The 19,059-nt window shown below is 39.3% G+C and overlaps 15 non-coding genes across 15 annotated transcripts; all 15 read right to left on the bottom strand.

The window, feature by feature from the left end:
* Window positions 1-561: 561 nt before the first annotated feature.
* On the bottom strand, window positions 562-680 carry LOC140028933 (5S ribosomal RNA). Its single transcript, XR_011832838.1, has one exon. It is a non-coding gene; the product is annotated as a 5S ribosomal RNA (ribosomal RNA).
* A 1,125-nt stretch (window positions 681-1,805) lies between these two features.
* On the bottom strand, window positions 1,806-1,924 carry LOC140028932 (5S ribosomal RNA). The gene has a single exon (XR_011832837.1). It is a non-coding gene; the product is annotated as a 5S ribosomal RNA (ribosomal RNA).
* A 1,122-nt stretch (window positions 1,925-3,046) lies between these two features.
* LOC140030353 (5S ribosomal RNA) lies at window positions 3,047-3,165 on the bottom strand. The gene has a single exon (XR_011834268.1). It is a non-coding gene; the product is annotated as a 5S ribosomal RNA (ribosomal RNA).
* Window positions 3,166-4,300: 1,135 nt separating this feature from the next.
* On the bottom strand, window positions 4,301-4,419 carry LOC140031512 (5S ribosomal RNA). Its single transcript, XR_011835434.1, has one exon. It is a non-coding gene; the product is annotated as a 5S ribosomal RNA (ribosomal RNA).
* Window positions 4,420-5,544: 1,125 nt separating this feature from the next.
* LOC140028931 (5S ribosomal RNA) lies at window positions 5,545-5,663 on the bottom strand. Its single transcript, XR_011832836.1, has one exon. It is a non-coding gene; the product is annotated as a 5S ribosomal RNA (ribosomal RNA).
* A 1,122-nt stretch (window positions 5,664-6,785) lies between these two features.
* On the bottom strand, window positions 6,786-6,904 carry LOC140030352 (5S ribosomal RNA). The gene has a single exon (XR_011834267.1). It is a non-coding gene; the product is annotated as a 5S ribosomal RNA (ribosomal RNA).
* A 1,135-nt stretch (window positions 6,905-8,039) lies between these two features.
* LOC140031511 (5S ribosomal RNA) lies at window positions 8,040-8,158 on the bottom strand. Its single transcript, XR_011835433.1, has one exon. It is a non-coding gene; the product is annotated as a 5S ribosomal RNA (ribosomal RNA).
* Window positions 8,159-9,283: 1,125 nt separating this feature from the next.
* On the bottom strand, window positions 9,284-9,402 carry LOC140028930 (5S ribosomal RNA). The gene has a single exon (XR_011832835.1). It is a non-coding gene; the product is annotated as a 5S ribosomal RNA (ribosomal RNA).
* Window positions 9,403-10,524: 1,122 nt separating this feature from the next.
* On the bottom strand, window positions 10,525-10,643 carry LOC140030351 (5S ribosomal RNA). Its single transcript, XR_011834266.1, has one exon. It is a non-coding gene; the product is annotated as a 5S ribosomal RNA (ribosomal RNA).
* A 1,135-nt stretch (window positions 10,644-11,778) lies between these two features.
* LOC140028928 (5S ribosomal RNA) lies at window positions 11,779-11,897 on the bottom strand. The gene has a single exon (XR_011832833.1). It is a non-coding gene; the product is annotated as a 5S ribosomal RNA (ribosomal RNA).
* A 1,135-nt stretch (window positions 11,898-13,032) lies between these two features.
* LOC140028927 (5S ribosomal RNA) lies at window positions 13,033-13,151 on the bottom strand. The gene has a single exon (XR_011832832.1). It is a non-coding gene; the product is annotated as a 5S ribosomal RNA (ribosomal RNA).
* A 1,112-nt stretch (window positions 13,152-14,263) lies between these two features.
* Window positions 14,264-14,382, bottom strand: LOC140028926 (5S ribosomal RNA). The gene has a single exon (XR_011832831.1). It is a non-coding gene; the product is annotated as a 5S ribosomal RNA (ribosomal RNA).
* A 1,125-nt stretch (window positions 14,383-15,507) lies between these two features.
* LOC140028925 (5S ribosomal RNA) lies at window positions 15,508-15,626 on the bottom strand. The gene has a single exon (XR_011832830.1). It is a non-coding gene; the product is annotated as a 5S ribosomal RNA (ribosomal RNA).
* Window positions 15,627-16,740: 1,114 nt separating this feature from the next.
* On the bottom strand, window positions 16,741-16,859 carry LOC140028924 (5S ribosomal RNA). The gene has a single exon (XR_011832829.1). It is a non-coding gene; the product is annotated as a 5S ribosomal RNA (ribosomal RNA).
* A 1,112-nt stretch (window positions 16,860-17,971) lies between these two features.
* On the bottom strand, window positions 17,972-18,090 carry LOC140028923 (5S ribosomal RNA). The gene has a single exon (XR_011832828.1). It is a non-coding gene; the product is annotated as a 5S ribosomal RNA (ribosomal RNA).
* Between the last annotated feature and the right edge of the window lie 969 nt (window positions 18,091-19,059).

Here is a 19,059-nt window from a genome sequence, read left to right as displayed (position 1 = left end):
ATTAAAACAATACAAAAGTGAAAAATAATATAATATATTATTTGTCCAAGTATAATAATTTCAACTTCACACAAATTAAATAAATTCGTTTAGGATTAAGTAATTAATGCCTTTGAAAAAAAGAATAACTTAGTTTAGTTAGATAAAATTATTTTTATGTTTATTAAATTATTTTTAATTCGTAAACGGGTCATATCAGGTCACCACGGGTTGACCCGAAATCGACCGGTTTTCTTTTCGGGTTCATCGGGTCCAACCCGATTCTGACCCGAATTCCCGAAACCTCAACCCAAACCCATTAATTTCGTGTTAGGTTCGTGTCGTGTTTTCAGGTCGTGTCGAAAATTGCCACCCCTAGTTGCGGTGATACATTTGCGCCGACAAATTTGAGCGACGATCCGGGCTTTGATCGAGCCGTACCGTTCCTGATTTGTCTCGCGCCTTCAGATCCTCCTTCACGCTTCGACAAGAAGCAAAATATTAAGCAATCGTTCCGACGGAGCTAAATTACTACAGGATAAAGAACGAATAGGAAATTTGGATTTCGAAACAAAAAAGAGAGGGGTGCAACACGAGGACTTCCCAGGGGGTCACCCATCCTAGTACTACTCTCGCCCAAGCACGCTTAACTTCGGAGTTCTGATGGGATCCGGTGCATTAGTGCTGGTATGATCGCACCCGCCATGTTCCTTTCGCTTTATTCTTTTAAACTACCCCGTCCTGCGAAGCAGTGTGGCTTTTCTAGACCGAAATTCATTTTAAGCGTCAATTCAAGCATTTTCCTCTTATCCTTTTATTTATTTACTTTATATTTTTTTTTGTTATTGATTTGCACCCTGTTTTTTTCCCTCATCCCGCAACTCTAAATTATCATGAAATCAATCCTTCACGCTTGCAGTTAGGGGTGGCAATTCGGGTCCAAATCAGGTTGGCGGGTCGGGTTCGGGTCAACAGACCCGCCAGAAAATCTGTTGACCCGAACCCCGACCCGCCAACCCGTGACGGGTCAGGTATGCTGACCCGAACCCGAAAATTTCAGGTTTACGGGGCGGCGGGTCGACCCGAAATGACCCGAAACTTAATTTTAATTTATTAATTTATCACTGTAATTTCTAATAAAATCAATTTCTCACAAAACTAATTACATAATCAAGTAATAAAAATTTAAATAAATGATTCCAAATCAAATCTAAAATAAATTAAACACCGTAAAAGTGTTTTATCCCAAGCAAAATATAAAATAAATTAAAACAATACAAAAGTGAAAAATAATATAATATATTATTTGTCCAAGTATAATAATTTCAACTTCACACAAATTAAATAAATTCGTTTAGGATTAAGTAATTAATGCCTTTGAAAAAAAGAATAACTTAGTTTAGTTAGATAAAATTATTTTTATGTTTATTAAATTATTTTTAATTCGTAAACGGGTCATATCAGGTCACCACGGGTTGACCCGAAATCGACCGGTTTTCTTTTCGGGTTCATCGGGTCCAACCCGATTCTGACCCGAATTCCCGAAACCTCAACCCAAACCCATTAATTTCGTGTTAGGTTCGTGTCGTGTTTTCAGGTCGTGTCGAAAATTGCCACCCCTAGTTGCGGTGATACATTTGCGCCGACAAATTTGAGCGACGATCCGGGCTTTGATCGAGCCGTACCGTTCCTGATTTGTCTCGCGCCTTCAGATCCTCCTTCACGCTTCGACAAGAAGCAAAATATTAAGCAATCGTTCCGACGGAGCTAAATTACTACAGGATAAAGAACGAATAGGAAATTTGGATTTCGAAACAAAAAAGAGAGGGGTGCAACACGAGGACTTCCCAGGGGGTCACCCATCCTAGTACTACTCTCGCCCAAGCACGCTTAACTTCGGAGTTCTGATGGGATCCGGTGCATTAGTGCTGGTATGATCGCACCCGCCATGTTCCTTTCGCGTTATTCTTTTAAACTACCCCGTCCTGCGAAGCAGTGTGGCTTTTCTAGACCGAAATTCATTTTAAGCGTCAATTCAAGCATTTTCCTCTTATCCTTTTATTTATTTACTTTATATTTTTTTTTGTTATTGATTTGCACCCTGTTTTTTTCCCTCATCCCGCAACTCTAAATTATCATGAAATCAATCCTTCACGCTTGCAGTTAGGGGTGGCAATTCGGGTCCAAATCAGGTTGGCGGGTCGGGTTCGGGTCAACAGACCCGCCAGAAAATCTGTTGACCCGAACCCCGACCCGCCAACCCGTGACGGGTCAGGTATGCTGACCCGAACCCGAAAATTTCAGGTTTACGGGGCGGCGGGTCGACCCGAAATGACCCGAAACTTAATTTTAATTTATTAATTTATCACTGTAATTTCTAATAAAATCAATTTCTCACAAAACTAATTACATAATCAAGTAATAAAAATTTAAATAAATGATTCCAAATCAAATCTAAAATAAATTAAACACCGTAAAAGTGTTTTATCCCAAGCAAAATATAAAATAAATTAAAACAATACAAAAGTGAAAAATAATATAATATATTATTTGTCCAAGTATAATAATTTCAACTTCACACAAATTAAATAAATTCGTTTAGGATTAAGTAATTAATGCCTTTGAAAAAAAGAATAACTTAGTTTAGTTAGATAAAATTATTTTTATGTTTATTAAATTATTTTTAATTCGTAAACGGGTCATATCGGGTCATATCAGGTCACCACGGGTTGGCCCGAAATCGACCGGTTTTCTTTTCGGGTTCATCGGGTCCAACCCGATTCTGACCCGAATTCCCGAAACCTCAACCCAAACCCATTAATTTCGTGTTAGGTTCGTGTCGTGTCGAAAATTGCCACCCCTAGTTGCGGTGATACATTTGCGCCGACAAATTTGAGCGACGATCCGGGCTTTGATCGAGCCGTACCGTTCCTGATTTGTCTCGCGCCTTCAGATCCTCCTTCACGCTTTGACAAGAAGCAAAATATTAAGCAATCGTTCCGACGGAGCTAAATTACTACAGGATAAAGAACGAATAGGAAATTTGGATTTCGAAACAAAAAAGAAAGGGGTGCAACACGAGGACTTCCCAGGGGGTCACCCATCCTAGTACTACTCTCGCCCAAGCACGCTTAACTTCGGAGTTCTGATGGGATCCGGTGCATTAATGCTGGTATGATCGCACCCGCCATGTTCCTTTCGCTTTATTCTTTTAAACTACCCCGTCCTGCGAAGCAGTGTGGCTTTTCTAGACCGAAATTCATTTTAAGCGTCAATTCAAGCATTTTCCTCTTATCCTTTTATTTATTTACTTTATATTTTTTTTTGTTATGGATTTGCACCCTGTTTTTTTCCCTCATCCCGCAACTCTAAATTATCATGAAATCAATCCTTCACGCTTGCAGTTAGGGGTGGCAATTCGGGTCCAAATCAGGTTGGCGGGTCGGGTTCGGGTCAACAGACCCGCCAGAAAATCTGTTGACCCGAACCCCGACCCGCCAACCCGTGACGGGTCAGGTATGCTGACCCGAACCCGAAAATTTCAGGTTTACGGGGCGGCGGGTCGACCCGAAATGACCCGAAACTTAATTTTAATTTATTAATTTATCACTGTAATTTCTAATAAAATCAATTTCTCACAAAACTAATTACATAATCAAGTAATAAAAATTTAAATAAATGATTCCAAATCAAATCTAAAATAAATTAAACACCGTAAAAGTGTTTTATCCCAAGCAAAATATAAAATAAATTAAAACAATACAAAAGTGAAAAATAATATAATATATTATTTGTCCAAGTATAATAATTTCAACTTCACACAAATTAAATAAATTCGTTTAGGATTAAGTAATTAATGCCTTTGAAAAAAAGAATAACTTAGTTTAGTTAGATAAAATTATTTTTATGTTTATTAAATTATTTTTAATTCGTAAACGGGTCATATCGGGTCATATCAGGTCACCACGGGTTGGCCCGAAATCGACCGGTTTTCTTTTCGGGTTCATCGGGTCCAACCCGATTCTGACCCGAATTCCCGAAACCTCAACCCAAACCCATTAATTTCGTGTTAGGTTCGTGTCGTGTTTTCAGGTCGTGTCGAAAATTGCCACCCCTAGTTGCGGTGATACATTTGCGCCGACAAATTTGAGCGACGATCCGGGCTTTGATCGAGGCGTACCATTCCTGATTTGTCTCGCGCCTTCAGATCCTCCTTCACGCTTCGACAAGAAGCAAAATATTAAGCAATCGTTCCGACGGAGCTAAATTACTACAGGATAAAGAACGAATAGGAAATTTGGATTTCGAAACAAAAAAGAGAGGGATGCAACACGAGGACATCCCAGGGGGTCACCCATCCTAGTACTACTCTCGCCCAAGCACGCTTAACTTCGGAGTTCTGATGGGATCCGGTGCATTAGTGCTGGTATGATCGCACCCGCCATGTTCCTTTCGCTTTATTCTTTTAAACTACACCGTCCTGCGAAGCAGTGTGGCTTTTCTAGACCGAAATTCATTTTAAGCGTCAATTCAAGCATTTTTCTCTTATCCTTTTATTTATTTACTTTATATTTTTTTTTGTTATTGATTTGCACCCTGTTTTTTTCCCTCATCCCGCAACTCTAAATTATCATGAAATCAATCCTTCACGCTTGCAGTTAGGGGTGGCAATTCGGGTCCAAATCAGGTTGGCGGGTCGGGTTCGGGTCAACAGACCCGCCAGAAAATCTGTTGACCCGAACCCCGACCCGCCAACCCGTGACGGGTCAGGTATGCTGACCCGAACCCGAAAATTTCAGGTTTACGGGGCGGCGGGTCGACCCGAAATGACCCGAAACTTAATTTTAATTTATTAATTTATCACTGTAATTTCTAATAAAATCAATTTCTCACAAAACTAATTACATAATCAAGTAATAAAAATTTAAATAAATGATTCCAAATCAAATCTAAAATAAATTAAACACCGTAAAAGTGTTTTATCCCAAGCAAAATATAAAATAAATTAAAACAATACAAAAGTGAAAAATAATATAATATATTATTTGTCCAAGTATAATAATTTCAACTTCACACAAATTAAATAAATTCGTTTAGGATTAAGTAATTAATGCCTTTGAAAAAAAGAATAACTTAGTTTAGTTAGATAAAATTATTTTTATGTTTATTAAATTATTTTTAATTCGTAAACGGGTCATATCAGGTCACCACGGGTTGACCCGAAATCGACCGGTTTTCTTTTCGGGTTCATCGGGTCCAACCCGATTCTGACCCGAATTCCCGAAACCTCAACCCAAACCCATTAATTTCGTGTTAGGTTCGTGTCGTGTTTTCAGGTCGTGTCGAAAATTGCCACCCCTAGTTGCGGTGATACATTTGCGCCGACAAATTTGAGCGACGATCCGGGCTTTGATCGAGCCGTACCGTTCCTGATTTGTCTCGCGCCTTCAGATCCTCCTTCACGCTTCGACAAGAAGCAAAATATTAAGCAATCGTTCCGACGGAGCTAAATTACTACAGGATAAAGAACGAATAGGAAATTTGGATTTCGAAACAAAAAAGAGAGGGGTGCAACACGAGGACTTCCCAGGGGGTCACCCATCCTAGTACTACTCTCGCCCAAGCACGCTTAACTTCGGAGTTCTGATGGGATCCGGTGCATTAGTGCTGGTATGATCGCACCCGCCATGTTCCTTTCGCGTTATTCTTTTAAACTACCCCGTCCTGCGAAGCAGTGTGGCTTTTCTAGACCGAAATTCATTTTAAGCGTCAATTCAAGCATTTTCCTCTTATCCTTTTATTTATTTACTTTATATTTTTTTTTGTTATTGATTTGCACCCTGTTTTTTTCCCTCATCCCGCAACTCTAAATTATCATGAAATCAATCCTTCACGCTTGCAGTTAGGGGTGGCAATTCGGGTCCAAATCAGGTTGGCGGGTCGGGTTCGGGTCAACAGACCCGCCAGAAAATCTGTTGACCCGAACCCCGACCCGCCAACCCGTGACGGGTCAGGTATGCTGACCCGAACCCGAAAATTTCAGGTTTACGGGGCGGCGGGTCGACCCGAAATGACCCGAAACTTAATTTTAATTTATTAATTTATCACTGTAATTTCTAATAAAATCAATTTCTCACAAAACTAATTACATAATCAAGTAATAAAAATTTAAATAAATGATTCCAAATCAAATCTAAAATAAATTAAACACCGTAAAAGTGTTTTATCCCAAGCAAAATATAAAATAAATTAAAACAATACAAAAGTGAAAAATAATATAATATATTATTTGTCCAAGTATAATAATTTCAACTTCACACAAATTAAATAAATTCGTTTAGGATTAAGTAATTAATGCCTTTGAAAAAAAGAATAACTTAGTTTAGTTAGATAAAATTATTTTTATGTTTATTAAATTATTTTTAATTCGTAAACGGGTCATATCGGGTCATATCAGGTCACCACGGGTTGGCCCGAAATCGACCGGTTTTCTTTTCGGGTTCATCGGGTCCAACCCGATTCTGACCCGAATTCCCGAAACCTCAACCCAAACCCATTAATTTCGTGTTAGGTTCGTGTCGTGTCGAAAATTGCCACCCCTAGTTGCGGTGATACATTTGCGCCGACAAATTTGAGCGACGATCCGGGCTTTGATCGAGCCGTACCGTTCCTGATTTGTCTCGCGCCTTCAGATCCTCCTTCACGCTTTGACAAGAAGCAAAATATTAAGCAATCGTTCCGACGGAGCTAAATTACTACAGGATAAAGAACGAATAGGAAATTTGGATTTCGAAACAAAAAAGAAAGGGGTGCAACACGAGGACTTCCCAGGGGGTCACCCATCCTAGTACTACTCTCGCCCAAGCACGCTTAACTTCGGAGTTCTGATGGGATCCGGTGCATTAATGCTGGTATGATCGCACCCGCCATGTTCCTTTCGCTTTATTCTTTTAAACTACCCCGTCCTGCGAAGCAGTGTGGCTTTTCTAGACCGAAATTCATTTTAAGCGTCAATTCAAGCATTTTCCTCTTATCCTTTTATTTATTTACTTTATATTTTTTTTTGTTATGGATTTGCACCCTGTTTTTTTCCCTCATCCCGCAACTCTAAATTATCATGAAATCAATCCTTCACGCTTGCAGTTAGGGGTGGCAATTCGGGTCCAAATCAGGTTGGCGGGTCGGGTTCGGGTCAACAGACCCGCCAGAAAATCTGTTGACCCGAACCCCGACCCGCCAACCCGTGACGGGTCAGGTATGCTGACCCGAACCCGAAAATTTCAGGTTTACGGGGCGGCGGGTCGACCCGAAATGACCCGAAACTTAATTTTAATTTATTAATTTATCACTGTAATTTCTAATAAAATCAATTTCTCACAAAACTAATTACATAATCAAGTAATAAAAATTTAAATAAATGATTCCAAATCAAATCTAAAATAAATTAAACACCGTAAAAGTGTTTTATCCCAAGCAAAATATAAAATAAATTAAAACAATACAAAAGTGAAAAATAATATAATATATTATTTGTCCAAGTATAATAATTTCAACTTCACACAAATTAAATAAATTCGTTTAGGATTAAGTAATTAATGCCTTTGAAAAAAAGAATAACTTAGTTTAGTTAGATAAAATTATTTTTATGTTTATTAAATTATTTTTAATTCGTAAACGGGTCATATCGGGTCATATCAGGTCACCACGGGTTGGCCCGAAATCGACCGGTTTTCTTTTCGGGTTCATCGGGTCCAACCCGATTCTGACCCGAATTCCCGAAACCTCAACCCAAACCCATTAATTTCGTGTTAGGTTCGTGTCGTGTTTTCAGGTCGTGTCGAAAATTGCCACCCCTAGTTGCGGTGATACATTTGCGCCGACAAATTTGAGCGACGATCCGGGCTTTGATCGAGGCGTACCGTTCCTGATTTGTCTCGCGCCTTCAGATCCTCCTTCACGCTTCGACAAGAAGCAAAATATTAAGCAATCGTTCCGACGGAGCTAAATTACTACAGGATAAAGAACGAATAGGAAATTTGGATTTCGAAACAAAAAAGAGAGGGATGCAACACGAGGACATCCCAGGGGGTCACCCATCCTAGTACTACTCTCGCCCAAGCACGCTTAACTTCGGAGTTCTGATGGGATCCGGTGCATTAGTGCTGGTATGATCGCACCCGCCATGTTCCTTTCGCTTTATTCTTTTAAACTACACCGTCCTGCGAAGCAGTGTGGCTTTTCTAGACCGAAATTCATTTTAAGCGTCAATTCAAGCATTTTTCTCTTATCCTTTTATTTATTTACTTTATATTTTTTTTTGTTATTGATTTGCACCCTGTTTTTTTCCCTCATCCCGCAACTCTAAATTATCATGAAATCAATCCTTCACGCTTGCAGTTAGGGGTGGCAATTCGGGTCCAAATCAGGTTGGCGGGTCGGGTTCGGGTCAACAGACCCGCCAGAAAATCTGTTGACCCGAACCCCGACCCGCCAACCCGTGACGGGTCAGGTATGCTGACCCGAACCCGAAAATTTCAGGTTTACGGGGCGGCGGGTCGACCCGAAATGACCCGAAACTTAATTTTAATTTATTAATTTATCACTGTAATTTCTAATAAAATCAATTTCTCACAAAACTAATTACATAATCAAGTAATAAAAATTTAAATAAATGATTCCAAATCAAATCTAAAATAAATTAAACACCGTAAAAGTGTTTTATCCCAAGCAAAATATAAAATAAATTAAAACAATACAAAAGTGAAAAATAATATAATATATTATTTGTCCAAGTATAATAATTTCAACTTCACACAAATTAAATAAATTCGTTTAGGATTAAGTAATTAATGCCTTTGAAAAAAAGAATAACTTAGTTTAGTTAGATAAAATTATTTTTATGTTTATTAAATTATTTTTAATTCGTAAACGGGTCATATCAGGTCACCACGGGTTGACCCGAAATCGACCGGTTTTCTTTTCGGGTTCATCGGGTCCAACCCGATTCTGACCCGAATTCCCGAAACCTCAACCCAAACCCATTAATTTCGTGTTAGGTTCGTGTCGTGTTTTCAGGTCGTGTCGAAAATTGCCACCCCTAGTTGCGGTGATACATTTGCGCCGACAAATTTGAGCGACGATCCGGGCTTTGATCGAGCCGTACCGTTCCTGATTTGTCTCGCGCCTTCAGATCCTCCTTCACGCTTCGACAAGAAGCAAAATATTAAGCAATCGTTCCGACGGAGCTAAATTACTACAGGATAAAGAACGAATAGGAAATTTGGATTTCGAAACAAAAAAGAGAGGGGTGCAACACGAGGACTTCCCAGGGGGTCACCCATCCTAGTACTACTCTCGCCCAAGCACGCTTAACTTCGGAGTTCTGATGGGATCCGGTGCATTAGTGCTGGTATGATCGCACCCGCCATGTTCCTTTCGCGTTATTCTTTTAAACTACCCCGTCCTGCGAAGCAGTGTGGCTTTTCTAGACCGAAATTCATTTTAAGCGTCAATTCAAGCATTTTCCTCTTATCCTTTTATTTATTTACTTTATATTTTTTTTTGTTATTGATTTGCACCCTGTTTTTTTCCCTCATCCCGCAACTCTAAATTATCATGAAATCAATCCTTCACGCTTGCAGTTAGGGGTGGCAATTCGGGTCCAAATCAGGTTGGCGGGTCGGGTTCGGGTCAACAGACCCGCCAGAAAATCTGTTGACCCGAACCCCGACCCGCCAACCCGTGACGGGTCAGGTATGCTGACCCGAACCCGAAAATTTCAGGTTTACGGGGCGGCGGGTCGACCCGAAATGACCCGAAACTTAATTTTAATTTATTAATTTATCACTGTAATTTCTAATAAAATCAATTTCTCACAAAACTAATTACATAATCAAGTAATAAAATTTTAAATAAATGATTCCAAATCAAATCTAAAATAAATTAAACACCGTAAAAGTGTTTTATCCCAAGCAAAATATAAAATAAATTAAAACAATACAAAAGTGAAAAATAATATAATATATTATTTGTCCAAGTATAATAATTTCAACTTCACACAAATTAAATAAATTCGTTTAGGATTAAGTAATTAATGCCTTTGAAAAAAAGAATAACTTAGTTTAGTTAGATAAAATTATTTTTATGTTTATTAAATTATTTTTAATTCGTAAACGGGTCATATCGGGTCATATCAGGTCACCACGGGTTGGCCCGAAATCGACCGGTTTTCTTTTCGGGTTCATCGGGTCCAACCCGATTCTGACCCGAATTCCCGAAACCTCAACCCAAACCCATTAATTTCGTGTTAGGTTCGTGTCGTGTCGAAAATTGCCACCCCTAGTTGCGGTGATACATTTGCGCCGACAAATTTGAGCGACGATCCGGGCTTTGATCGAGCCGTACCGTTCCTGATTTGTCTCGCGCCTTCAGATCCTCCTTCACGCTTTGACAAGAAGCAAAATATTAAGCAATCGTTCCGACGGAGCTAAATTACTACAGGATAAAGAACGAATAGGAAATTTGGATTTCGAAACAAAAAAGAAAGGGGTGCAACACGAGGACTTCCCAGGGGGTCACCCATCCTAGTACTACTCTCGCCCAAGCACGCTTAACTTCGGAGTTCTGATGGGATCCGGTGCATTAATGCTGGTATGATCGCACCCGCCATGTTCCTTTCGCTTTATTCTTTTAAACTACCCCGTCCTGCGAAGCAGTGTGGCTTTTCTAGACCGAAATTCATTTTAAGCGTCAATTCAAGCATTTTCCTCTTATCCTTTTATTTATTTACTTTATATTTTTTTTTGTTATGGATTTGCACCCTGTTTTTTTCCCTCATCCCGCAACTCTAAATTATCATGAAATCAATCCTTCACGCTTGCAGTTAGGGGTGGCAATTCGGGTCCAAATCAGGTTGGCGGGTCGGGTTCGGGTCAACAGACCCGCCAGAAAATCTGTTGACCCGAACCCCGACCCGCCAACCCGTGACGGGTCAGGTATGCTGACCCGAACCCGAAAATTTCAGGTTTACGGGGTGGCGGGTCGACCCGAAATGACCCGAAACTTAATTTTAATTTATTAATTTATCACTGTAATTTCTAATAAAATCAATTTCTCACAAAACTAATTACATAATCAAGTAATAAAAATTTAAATAAATGATTCCAAATCAAATCTAAAATAAATTAAACACCGTAAAAGTGTTTTATCCCAAGCAAAATATAAAATAAATTAAAACAATACAAAAGTGAAAAATAATATAATATATTATTTGTCCAAGTATAATAATTTCAACTTCACACAAATTAAATAAATTCGTTTAGGATTAAGTAATTAATGCCTTTGAAAAAAAGAATAACTTAGTTTAGTTAGATAAAATTATTTTTATGTTTATTAAATTATTTTTAATTCGTAAACGGGTCATATCGGGTCATATCAGGTCACCACGGGTTGACCCGAAATCGACCGGTTTTCTTTTCGGGTTCATCGGGTCCAACCCGATTCTGACCCGAATTCCCGAAACCTCAACCCAAACCCATTAATTTCGTGTTAGGTTCGTGTCGTGTTTTCAGGTCGTGTCGAAAATTGCCACCCCTAGTTGCGGTGATACATTTGCGCCGACAAATTTGAGCGACGATCCGGGCTTTGATCGAGGCGTACCGTTCCTGATTTGTCTCGCGCCTTCAGATCCTCCTTCACGCTTCGACAAGAAGCAAAATATTAAGCAATCGTTCCGACGGAGCTAAATTACTACAGGATAAAGAACGAATAGGAAATTTGGATTTCGAAACAAAAAAGAGAGGGGTGCAACACGAGGACTTCCCAGGGGGTCACCCATCCTAGTACTACTCTCGCCCAAGCACGCTTAACTTCGGAGTTCTGATGGGATCCGGTGCATTAGTGCTGGTATGATCGCACCCGCCATGTTCCTTTCGCGTTATTCTTTTAAACTACCCCGTCCTGCGAAGCAGTGTGGCTTTTCTAGACCGAAATTCATTTTAAGCGTCAATTCAAGCATTTTCCTCTTATCCTTTTATTTATTTACTTTATATTTTTTTTTGTTATTGATTTGCACCCTGTTTTTTTCCCTCATCCCGCAACTCTAAATTATCATGAAATCAATCCTTCACGCTTGCAGTTAGGGGTGGCAATTCGGGTCCAAATCAGGTTGGCGGGTCGGGTTCGGGTCAACAGACCCGCCAGAAAATCTGTTGACCCGAACCCCGACCCGCCAACCCGTGACGGGTCAGGTATGCTGACCCGAACCCGAAAATTTCAGGTTTACGGGGCGGCGGGTCGACCCGAAATGACCCGAAACTTAATTTTAATTTATTAATTTATCACTGTAATTTCTAATAAAATCAATTTCTCACAAAACTAATTACATAATCAAGTAATAAAAATTTAAATAAATGATTCCAAATCAAATCTAAAATAAATTAAACACCGTAAAAGTGTTTTATCCCAAGCAAAATATAAAATAAATTAAAACAATACAAAAGTGAAAAATAATATAATATATTATTTGTCCAAGTATAATAAATTCAACTTCACACAAATTAAATAAATTCGTTTAGGATTAAGTAATTAATGCCTTTGAAAAAAAGAATAACTTAGTTTAGTTAGATAAAATTATTTTTATGTTTATTAAATTATTTTTAATTCGTAAACGGGTCATATCGGGTCATATCAGGTCACCACGGGTTGACCCGAAATCGACCGGTTTTCTTTTCGGGTTCATCGGGTCCAACCCGATTCTGACCCGAATTCCCGAAACCTCAACCCAAACCCATTAATTTCGTGTTAGGTTCGTGTCGTGTTTTCAGGTCGTGTCGAAAATTGCCACCCCTAGTTGCGGTGATACATTTGCGCCGACAAATTTGAGCGACGATCCGGGCTTTGATCGAGCCGTACCGTTCCTGATTTGTCTCGCGCCTTCAGATCCTCCTTCACGCTTCGACAAGAAGCAAAATATTAAGCAATCGTTCCGACGGAGCTAAATTACTACAGGATAAAGAACGAATAGGAAATTTGGATTTCGAAACAAAAAAGAGAGGGGTGCAACACGAGGACTTCCCAGGGGGTCACCCATCCTAGTACTACTCTCGCCCAAGCACGCTTAACTTCGGAGTTCTGATGGGATCCGGTGCATTAGTGCTGGTATGATCGCACCCGCCATGTTCCTTTCGCTTTATTCTTTTAAACTACCCCGTCCTGCGAAGCAGTGTGGCTTTTCTAGACCGAAATTCATTTTAAGCGTCAATTCAAGCATTTTCCTCTTATCCTTTTATTTATTTACTTTATATTTTTTTTTGTTATTGATTTGCACCCTGTTTTTTTCCCTCATCCCGCAACTCTAAATTATCATGAAATCAATCCTTCACGCTTGCAGTTAGGGGTGGCAATTCGGGTCCAAATCAGGTTGGCGGGTCGGGTTCGGGTCAACAGACCCGCCAGAAAATCTGTTGACCCGAACCCCGACCCGCCAACCCGTGACGGGTCAGGTATGCTGACCCGAACCCGAAAATTTCAGGTTTACGGGGCGGCGGGTCGACCCGAAATGACCCGAAACTTAATTTTAATTTATTAATTTATCACTGTAATTTCTAATAAAATCAATTTCTCACAAAACTAATTACATAATCAAGTAATAAAAATTTAAATAAATGATTCCAAATCAAATCTAAAATAAATTAAACACCGTAAAAGTGTTTTATCCCAAGCAAAATATAAAATAAATTAAAACAATACAAAAGTGAAAAATAATATAATATATTATTTGTCCAAGTATAATAATTTCAACTTCACACAAATTAAATAAATTCGTTTAGGATTAAGTAATTAATGCCTTTGAAAAAAAGAATAACTTAGTTTAGTTAGATAAAATTATTTTTATGTTTATTAAATTATTTTTAATTCGTAAACGGGTCATATCAGGTCACCACGGGTTGACCCGAAATCGACCGGTTTTCTTTTCGGGTTCATCGGGTCCAACCCGATTCTGACCCGAATTCCCGAAACCTCAACCCAAACCCATTAATTTCGTGTTAGGTTCGTGTCGTGTCGAAAATTGCCACCCCTAGTTGCGGTGATACATTTGCGCCGACAAATTTGAGCGACGATCCGGGCTTTGATCGAGCCGTACCGTTCCTGATTTGTCTCGCGCCTTCAGATCCTCCTTCACGCTTCGACAAGAAGCAAAATATTAAGCAATCGTTCCGACGGAGCTAAATTACTACAGGATAAAGAACGAATAGGAAATTTGGATTTCGAAACAAAAAAGAGAGGGGTGCAACACGAGGACTTCCCAGGGGGTCACCCATCCTAGTACTACTCTCGCCCAAGCACGCTTAACTTCGGAGTTCTGATGGGATCCGGTGCATTAGTGCTGGTATGATCGCACCCGCCATGTTCCTTTCGCGTTATTCTTTTAAACTACCCCGTCCTGCGAAGCAGTGTGGCTTTTCTAGACCGAAATTCATTTTAAGCGTCAATTCAAGCATTTTCCTCTTATCCTTTTATTTATTTACTTTATATTTTTTTTTGTTATGGATTTGCACCCTGTTTTTTTCCCTCATCCCGCAACTCTAAATTATCATGAAATCAATCCTTCACGCTTGCAGTTAGGGGTGGCAATTCGGGTCCAAATCAGGTTGGCGGGTCGGGTTCGGGTCAACAGACCCGCCAGAAAATCTGTTGACCCGAACCCCGACCCGCCAACCCGTGACGGGTCAGGTATGCTGACCCGAACCCGAAAATTTCAGGTTTACGGGGCGGCGGGTCGACCCGAAATGACCCGAAACTTAATTTTAATTTATTAATTTATCACTGTAATTTCTAATAAAATCAATTTCTCACAAAACTAATTACATAATCAAGTAATAAAAATTTAAATAAATGATTCCAAATCAAATCTAAAATAAATTAAACACCGTAAAAGTGTTTTATCCCAAGCAAAATATAAAATAAATTAAAACAATACAAAAGTGAAAAATAATATAATATATTATTTGTCCAAGTATAATAATTTCAACTTCACACAAATTAAATAAATTCGTTTAGGATTAAGTAATTAATGCCTTTGAAAAAAAGAATAACTTAGTTTAGTTAGATAAAATTATTTTTATGTTTATTAAATTATTTTTAATTCGTAAACGGGTCATATCAGGTCACCACGGGTTGACCCGAAATCGACCGGTTTTCTTTTCGGGTTCATCGGGTCCAACCCGATTCTGACCCGAATTCCCGAAACCTCAACCCAAACCCATTAATTTCGTGTTAGGTTCGTGTCGTGTTTTCAGGTCGTGTCGAAAATTGCCACCCCTAGTTGCGGTGATACATTTGCGCCGACAAATTTGAGCGACGATCCGGGCTTTGATCGAGCCGTACCGTTCCTGATTTGTCTCGCGCCTTCAGATCCTCCTTCACGCTTCGACAAGAAGCAAAATATTAAGCAATCGTTCCGACGGAGCTAAATTACTACAGGATAAAGAACGAATAGGAAATTTGGATTTCGAAACAAAAAAGAGAGGGGTGCAACACGAGGACTTCCCAGGGGGTCACCCATCCTAGTACTACTCTCGCCCAAGCACGCTTAACTTCGGAGTTCTGATGGGATCCGGTGCATTAGTGCTGGTATGATCGCACCCGCCATGTTCCTTTCGCTTTATTCTTTTAAACTACCCCGTCCTGCGAAGCAGTGTGGCTTTTCTAGACCGAAATTCATTTTAAGCGTCAATTCAAGCATTTTCCTCTTATCCTTTTATTTATTTACTTTATATTTTTTTTTGTTATTGATTTGCACCCTGTTTTTTTCCCTCATCCCGCAACTCTAAATTATCATGAAATCAATCCTTCACGCTTGCAGTTAGGGGTGGCAATTCGGGTCCAAATCAGGTTGGCGGGTCGGGTTCGGGTCAACAGACCCGCCAGAAAATCTGTTGACCCGAACCCCGACCCGCCAACCCGTGACGGGTCAGGTATGCTGACCCGAACCCGAAAATTTCAGGTTTACGGGGCGGCGGGTCGACCCGAAATGACCCGAAACTTAATTTTAATTTATTAATTTATCACTGTAATTTCTAATAAAATCAATTTCTCACAAAACTAATTACATAATCAAGTAATAAAAATTTAAATAAATGATTCCAAATCAAATCTAAAATAAATTAAACACCGTAAAAGTGTTTTATCCCAAGCAAAATATAAAATAAATTAAAACAATACAAAAGTGAAAAATAATATAATATATTATTTGTCCAAGTATAATAATTTCAACTTCACACAAATTAAATAAATTCGTTTAGGATTAAGTAATTAATGCCTTTGAAAAAAAGAATAACTTAGTTTAGTTAGATAAAATTATTTTTATGTTTATTAAATTATTTTTAATTCGTAAACGGGTCATATCAGGTCACCACGGGTTGACCCGAAATCGACCGGTTTTCTTTTCGGGTTCATTGGGTCCAACCCGAATTCCCGAAACCTCAACCCAAACCCATTAATTTCGTGTTAGGTTCGTGTCGTGTTTTCAGGTCGTGTCGAAAATTGCCACCCCTAGTTGCGGTGATACATTTGCGCCGACAAATTTGAGCGACGATCCGGGCTTTGATCGAGCCGTACCGTTCCTGATTTGTCTCGCGCCTTCAGATCCTCCTTCACGCTTCGACAAGAAGCAAAATATTAAGCAATCGTTCCGACGGAGCTAAATTACTACAGGATAAAGAACGAATAGGAAATTTGGATTTCGAAACAAAAAAGAGAGGGGTGCAACACGAGGACTTCCCAGGGGGTCACCCATCCTAGTACTACTCTCGCCCAAGCACGCTTAACTTCGGAGTTCTGATGGGATCCGGTGCATTAGTGCTGGTATGATCGCACCCGCCATGTTCCTTTCGCTTTATTCTTTTAAACTACCCCGTCCTGCGAAGCAGTGTGGCTTTTCTAGACCGAAATTCATTTTAAGCGTCAATTCAAGCATTTTCCTCTTATCCTTTTATTTATTTACTTTATATTTTTTTTTGTTATTGATTTGCACCCTGTTTTTTTCCCTCATCCCGCAACTCTAAATTATCATGAAATCAATCCTTCACGCTTGCAGTTAGGGGTGGCAATTCGGGTCCAAATCAGGTTGGCGGGTCGGGTTCGGGTCAACAGACCCGCCAGAAAATCTGTTGACCCGAACCCCGACCCGCCAACCCGTGACGGGTCAGGTATGCTGACCCGAACCCGAAAATTTCAGGTTTACGGGGCGGCGGGTCGACCCGAAATGACCCGAAACTTAATTTTAATTTATTAATTTATCACTGTAATTTCTAATAAAATCAATTTCTCACAAAACTAATTACATAATCAAGTAATAAAAATTTAAATAAATGATTCCAAATCAAATCTAAAATAAATTAAACACCGTAAAAGTGTTTTATCCCAAGCAAAATATAAAATAAATTAAAACAATACAAAAGTGAAAAATAATATAATATATTATTTGTCCAAGTATAATAATTTCAACTTCACACAAATTAAATAAATTCGTTTAGGATTAAGTAATTAATGCCTTTGAAAAAAAGAATAACTTAGTTTAGTTAGATAAAATTATTTTTATGTTTATTAAATTATTTTTAATTCGTAAACGGGTCATATCAGGTCACCACGGGTTGACCCGAAATCGACCGGTTTTCTTTTCGGGTTCATCGGGTCCAACCCGATTCTGACCCGAATTCCCGAAACCTCAACCCAAACCCATTAATTTCGTGTTAGGTTCGTGTCGTGTCGAAAATTGCCACCCCTAGTTGCGGTGATACATTTGCGCCGACAAATTTGAGCGACGATCCGGGCTTTGATCGAGCCGTACCGTTCCTGATTTGTCTCGCGCCTTCAGATCCTCCTTCACGCTTCGACAAGAAGCAAAATATTAAGCAATCGTTCCGACGGAGCTAAATTACTACAGGATAAAGAACGAATAGGAAATTTGGATTTCGAAACAAAAAAGAGAGGGGTGCAACACGAGGACTTCCCAGGGGGTCACCCATCCTAGTACTACTCTCGCCCAAGCACGCTTAACTTCGGAGTTCTGATGGGATCCGGTGCATTAGTGCTGGTATGATCGCACCCGCCATGTTCCTTTCGCTTTATTCTTTTAAACTACCCCGTCCTGCGAAGCAGTGTGGCTTTTCTAGACCGAAATTCATTTTAAGCGTCAATTCAAGCATTTTCCTCTTATCCTTTTATTTATTTACTTTATATTTTTTTTTGTTATGGATTTGCACCCTGTTTTTTTCCCTCATCCCGCAACTCTAAATTATCATGAAATCAATCCTTCACGCTTGCAGTTAGGGGTGGCAATTCGGGTCCAAATCAGGTTGGCGGGTCGGGTTCGGGTCAACAGACCCGCCAGAAAATCTGTTGACCCGAACCCCGACCCGCCAACCCGTGACGGGTCAGGTATGCTGACCCGAACCCGAAAATTTCAGGTTTACGGGGCGGCGGGTCGACCCGAAATGACCCGAAACTTAATTTTAATTTATTAATTTATCACTGTAATTTCTAATAAAATCAATTTCTCACAAAACTAATTACATAATCAAGTAATAAAAATTTAAATAAATGATTCCAAATCAAATCTAAAATAAATTAAACACCGTAAAAGTGTTTTATCCCAAGCAAAATATAAAATAAATTAAAACAATACAAAAGTGAAAAATAATATAATATATTATTTGTCCAAGTATAATAATTTCAACTTCACACAAATTAAATAAATTCGTTTAGGATTAAGTAATTAATGCCTTTGAAAAAAAGAATAACTTAGTTTAGTTAGATAAAATTATTTTTATGTTTATTAAATTATTTTTAATTCGTAAACGGGTCATATCAGGTCACCACGGGTTGACCCGAAATCGACCGGTTTTCTTTTCGGGTTCATCGGGTCCAACCCGATTCTGACCCGAATTCCCGAAACCTCAACCCAAACCCATTAATTTCGTGTTAGGTTCGTGTCGTGTCGAAAATTGCCACCCCTAGTTGCGGTGATACATTTGCGCCGACAAATTTGAGCGACGATCCGGGCTTTGATCGAGCCGT

The sequence above is a fragment of the Coffea arabica genome, chromosome 11e, assembly GCF_036785885.1.
Source record: "Coffea arabica cultivar ET-39 chromosome 11e, Coffea Arabica ET-39 HiFi, whole genome shotgun sequence".
Taxonomy (NCBI): Eukaryota; Viridiplantae; Streptophyta; class Magnoliopsida; order Gentianales; family Rubiaceae; genus Coffea; species Coffea arabica.
The sequence above is the reverse complement of the archived record's forward strand: the minus strand, read 5'-3'. Positions and strand labels throughout refer to the sequence as shown.